Source organism: Somniosus microcephalus, chromosome 19 (genome assembly GCF_052327205.1).
Source record: "Somniosus microcephalus isolate GS21.2 chromosome 19, FLI_Smic_1.0, whole genome shotgun sequence".
NCBI lineage: Eukaryota > Metazoa > Chordata > Chondrichthyes > Squaliformes > Somniosidae > Somniosus > Somniosus microcephalus.
Genome location: NC_141005.1, coordinates 19,346,140 through 19,352,419, shown reverse-complemented (window position 1 = coordinate 19,352,419; position 6,280 = coordinate 19,346,140).

Sequence of the window (6,280 nt, the reverse complement as noted above, 5' to 3'; positions counted from 1 at the left end):
CCCCCCCGACCCCGTCCCCTCTCCGCCCTCCCACGTCCGCCCCCCCCGACCCCGTCCCCTCTCCGCCCTCCCACGTCCCCCCCCGACCCCGTCCCCTCTCCGCCCTCCCACGTCCGCCCCCCCGACCCCGTCCCCTCTCCGCCCTCCCACGTCCGCCCCCCCGACCCCGCCCCCTCTGACCCCGTCCCCTCTCCCCCCCCGTCCCCTCTCCCCCCGACCCTTCTCTTCCCCACCCCCGACCCCTCTCCGCCCTCCCACGTCCGCCCCCCCCGACCCCGTCCCCTCTCCGCCCTCCCACGTCCGCCCCCTCTGACCCCGTCCCCTCTCCCCCCCGACCCTTCTCTTCCCCACCCCCGACCCCTCTCTTCCCCACCCCCGACCCCTCTCTTCCCCACCCCCGACCCCTCTCTTCCCCACCCCCGACCCCTCTCTTCCCCCCCCCCCGATCCCGTCCCCCCCTCTTCCCCCCCCCCCATCCGCACCCCCATCCCCCTCTCCGCCCCCCATAGCCCTATTTGAAGAGCAGAGTAAATCTCCCACTGTCCTGGCCAAAATTCCTCCCTCAACCAACACCACCGAGGAAAAAAAAAGCAGCTTAACTGGTCACTTATCTCATTGGCTTTTTCATGGGACCTTTGTGTGTGAAATTGGCTGCTGTGTTTGCCTACATTGACTATACGTCAAAATCTAATTTGTTGGTTGTCAAGCATTTTGGGACTTCCTGACGATGTGAAAGGTGTTACAGAAATTCACATCCTCTCTTTCTTAACTTGGCTGATTTCTTGCACCATAAACACAGGCCATTCACCGAGGTTTCCCACCACAAAGACTGGATCAAACGCTGCGGAGAATCCTTCAGCAGAGCACAGGCTTCCCTTTTACCTTGGACACGAGTTCCTCATCTCCTCACCATGGTATATTATCCTTCTACTTTCTTCCTGTTCTGGTCACCACATTACAGGAACGATGCGACTGCACTACAGAGCGTACAGAGGAGATTTACAAGGATGTTGCCAGGTCTGGGGAAGTTTAGCTATGAGGAAAGATTGGATAGGCTGGGGTTGTTTTCTCTGGAACAGAGGAGGCTGAGGGGAGACTTGATTGACGTGTATAAAATTATGAGTGGCCTAGACAGAGTGAATAGGAAGGACCTATTTCCCTTAGCAGAAGGGTCAATAACCAGGGAGCATAGATTTAAAGTAAACCCACAGGATGGTGGGGGTCTGGAACTCACTGCCTGAAAGGGTGGTAGAGGCAGAAACCCTCACCGCATTAAAAAAATACTTGGATGTGCACTTGAAGAGCCGTAACCTGCAGGGCTAAGGTCCAAGTGCTGGAAAGTGGGATTAGGCTGGTTAGCTCTTTCGGCCAGCGCAGACACGATGGGCCGAATGGCCTCCTTGTGTGCTGTAAATTTTTATGATTCTTTGATTCCTGGCTGCTTCAGGCCAGGGAATAACTGCAGCTAAGTAACGTGCCCGCAAGGCTTCCAGCAACGCTGCGGTCACTGCAACGGAGATCGTGAACCCAGCAGCAAGGTGCAACGGAGCAGGAACTGCCGGTCCAACAGCTTTGCTGCAGCACCAGCCAACTCTCTGCTGACTTTTATTCCTTCCTGCTCCCAGCTCTCCTCCCCAAAATACTACTTTTTGGCAAAATGCACCAAAAATAAGCCACATTTTGAGAGCAAGCCTATTTAATCGCCCTTGGCGTACCCTCACGGGGAGTCAAAGAATACACCATTACATAATAGGCGTGTTATCAACAAAGTGTGACACTTACAAGTGTGGACGCTACGCAAGACTTTTAACACATTATATAAATGAGTAACATTTGGCAGGTGTGAATTCTGAATCGCCTCCGCCCCATGTCCTAAATGCTTTATTTATTACTACTCGCACTATTGAATCAACTAACACTTCCAACTTCCTCCTTGGCAAATTCCAACCCACACACACACACACACACACACACACACACACACGCATGAAAACTTTTTTTTACTTGCAATGTATACAGCAACTTCGATTTAACTATGCTGAACTTCATTTGACATAGATCAGCCCAAGCATAAATCCTGTCAAACTCTTTTCGCAAAATCTGGCAAGTTTCACTTATCTAAGCAGGCCCGGCTTAATTTTAAGGATCAAAACACTACAGAACACAACAGTCACTTCACTTCCACAACAGTAATTCACGGTGAAGATATTTGAGCTGTTTCAATGACATGATCAGGCTCTGAGCAAGTGAAAGAATTTTACTTTAGCAAAATACTGCGGATGCTGGAAATCTGAAATAACAAAACGCTGGAAAAACTCAGCAGGCCAGGCAGCATCGGTGGAGAGAGAAACAGTTAACGTTTCAGGTCGAAGACCTTTCGTCAGAACTGGAGAAATCTGATGAAAGGTCTTCCACCTGAAACGTTAGCTCTGTTTCTCTCTCCACAGATGCTGACTGGCCTGCTGAGTGTTTCCAGCATTTTCTGTTATTAAAGAATTTTACTTATTTGGGTTTAAACATTAATCTACTTTGACAATGTCACTCATAAAAATGAACACAGTTCCATTTGTTTAAATGGAATGGCATTCAGTCTTACTCTTTCTAACATCATATATATGAAAAATCTGTTTATATCTATACATATCTATATATCTAAATGAAGATAAATATATAAATAAATATCTATATCTAGAGATAGAGAGAGATACATAGAGAGAGAGAGATACATATAGAGTGAGATAGAGACAGAGATACATATAGAGTGAGATAGAGAGAGATACATATAGAGAGATAGAGAACGATATAGCAATGTTCCCGTTAAGCTGCACAGCCGCGCAGCGCTCTGCCGCTCCCGCGCATCCGGCTCACCCGCTTTTAAACAGGAAAACCGCATCTTAGATGATACTAAGATGGGAGGGAGAGTAGTGAGTGAGGAGGACATAAAAAACCTGCAAGGGGACATCGACAGGCTAAGTAAGTGGGCAGAGATTTGGCAGATGGAATACAATACTGGAAAGTGTGAGGTTATGCACTTTGGCAGGAAAAATCGTAGAGCAAGTTATTATCTTAATGGCAAGAAACTGGAAAGTACTGAAGTACAAAGGGATCTGGGGGTCCTGGTGCACGAAACTCAGAAGGTTAGTATGCAGGTGCAGCAAGTGATTAAGAAGGCCAATGGAATGTTGGCTTTCATTGCTAGGGGGATAGAATATAAAAATAGGGAGGTATTGCTTCAGTTGTACAAGGTATTGGTGAGACCGCACCTGGAATACTGCGTACAGTTTTGGTGTCCATACTTCAGAAAAGACATACTTGCTCTCGAGTCAGTACAAAGAAGGTTCACTCGGTTAATCCTGGGGATGAGGGGATGGACATATGAGGAGAGGTTGAGTAGATTGGGACTCTACTCATTGGAGTTCAGAAGAATGAGAGCCAATCTTATTGAAACATAAAAGATTGTGAAGGGGTTGGATCGGGTGGATGCGGGGAAGATGTTCCCGATGATGGGTGAAACTAGAACTGGGGGCATAGTCTTAGAATAAGGGGCTGCTCTTTCAAAACTGAGATGAGGAGGAACTACTTCACTCAGAGGGTGGTAGGTCCATGGAATATGCTGCCCCAAAAAGCTGTAGAAGCTACATCATTACATAAATTTAAAACAGAAATAGACAGTTTCCTAGAAGTAAAGGGAATTAAGGGTTACGGGGAGCGGGCAGGAATTTGGACGAGAGTCTAGGTTCGGATCGGCCATGGCCCTGTGGATAGCGGAGCGGGCCCAGGGGCCGTGTAGTCTGATCCTGCTCCTATTTCGTGTGTCTAATTCTGTTAGGTTCAGGAGATGGTTCTGTGATAGTAGATTGGCGGTTAGGATCAGATCAGCCATGATCTTATTGAATGGCGGAGCAGGCTCGAGGGGCCGATTGGCCTACTCCTGCTCCTATTTCTTATGTTCTTATGTTCATATGGCTGAATTTTGAATGAGCTGCATAGCCTGTTAAAGGGATAGATATAAAGATATAAAAATATATAGATACATAGATATAGAGGAGAGATGTGTATAGAAAGGTAGCGATATATCCCGCCCTATAGGTATAGAGATATGCGGTGCTATATCAGTATGATGAATCTCTCTTGTTCCAATGTGGACAGCTGGATGGGTTTGATGATACCCTGGACTGGGCTTCTGTTAAAGATTTCCCATTAGAATAGGTTAGATTAACTAGATGTTAGAGGAGTGGGAGGCCGGGGCGGTCGGGATTGGGGTTGGGGCCGGTCCCGGGGTTGGGGTTGTGCCGGTCCCGGGGTCCGTCTTGGGGTTGGGCAGGGGCCGGTGTCTCTCCGCCGGTTGCCCGCTGCCTGCGGCCCATTCCTCCCTCAGAACCTCCGCCTCTCCCACACTGTTGCTGCTGTCCGACAGAGACTCATTGTGTGGGTTTTTTTTAAGAAAGCGGGGCCGCGCTCCCTCTCTTACCGAAGGAAACAAACGCTCGATTTAAAATAAAACGATTAAAAAAAGAAAATAACTTTTACAAGTTTCCGTCTCACCATCAACCCGCCGCGCAGCTCCCCCAGCGCGCTTCCGGTTACCGCCGACCACTTCCGCCCCGCACTGTGTCACCTGTAAACCCATCACTTCCGCCCCGCTCTGTGTCACCTGTAAACCCATCACTTCCGCCCCGCTCTGTGTCACCTGTAAACCAATCACTTCCGCCCCGCTCTGTGTCACCTGTAAACCCATCACTTCCGCCCCGCTCTGTGTTGCACCAAATCTACTTCCGATTATTTCTTCTTGTTCTAATTAAAAGGCCAGCGCCATGAAACATTGGGCTAGAAATTCGGCTCCGCAGGACCTGATTTTTGTCAGTTGTGGCTCAGTTGGGAGCACCTTTGCCTCTGAGTCAGAAGGTTGTGGGTTTATAGTCCCACTCCCGAGACTTAAGCACAAAAATCTAGGCTGACAGTCCAGTCCAGTGCAGTACCGAGGGAGTGCTGCACTGTTGGAGGTGCCGTCTTTCAGATGAATTGTTAAACCGAGGCCCCGTCTGCTCTCTCAGGTGGATGTAAAAAATCCCATTGCATGATTTTGAAGAAGAGCAGGGGAGTTCTCACCGGTGTCCTGTCCAATATTTATCCCTCAATCAACATCACTAAAACAGATTATCTGGTCATTATCACATTGCTGTTTGTGGGAGCTTGCTGTGTGCAAATTGGTTGCCGTGTTTCCTACATTACAACAGTGACTACACTTCAAAAAGTATTTCATTGGCTGTAAAGCGCTTTGGGACGTCTGGTGGTCGTAAAAGGTGCTATATAAATGCAAGTCTTTCGGTGCTATGGGTGATGTTTTGTATCGAAAATGGTGTCCGCGCCACATGCGCACACTTCCGGTGCGGGCCCCACCGGATGCCATCTTGGTGAGGGCGGGTGGAGAAGGTCCTTCTCTCCCCCCACCCCCCCCAACCAGAGCTATTTAAAGGGATCAGCAACCACTCTCAGCTGAGTTGCTGACTAATGTCTACAGGCTCTGTCGAAGTGTTTGCAGCTTTCTAGAGTTGTTTAAAGTTGGTGAGGTGGCAGGGACTGGCGCTGCGAGTGGGGAAGAGTTTGGTTCTCATTTACATAGAAGATAGGAGCAGGAGTAAGCCATTCGGCCCCTCGGGTCACTGCTCACGCCATTTGCTCCCGAGCAATTAGGGATGGGCAAATAAATGCCAGCCTTGCCAGCGACGCCCACATCTCGTGAACGAATTTTTTAAAAACGGGGGCTCTACTGGCAGTCGTCCTCACGCTCGAGGATCTTCGGGAGGAGGGCAGAGGCGGCGACAAAGAGGACAAGATGCTCGCAGAGAGAGGAGGAGGGGAGAGAAGGGCTCTCAGCAGGAGGTCTTATCCACCTAAGCACTTCCGTGAGCACTTCTCTTACCGCCACTTGAGCGAGGAGCAGTGCGTGAGGCGTCTGCGCTTCACCAAAGAGGTGCTCACAGAACTCTGCCGCCTCTTGCAACCAGACCTGCAACCTCACTCTAGGGCAAGGACGGCGATGCCAGTTGCTGTGAAGGTGACCGTGGCCCTGAATTTCATTACGTTGGGATTCTTCCAGGCTGGAGCAGGGAACATCTGTAACATCTCCCAGTTCGCCGTCCACTGCTGCTTAAGAGAGGTGACAGACGCTCTTTATGCCGGGAGAGGGGAGTTAATTGTCTTCTCTCTGACCAGCAGATGGATCGTGCCATTGGCTTTGCCAGGATAGCGGGCTTCCCCACGGTGCAGGGCGCCATTG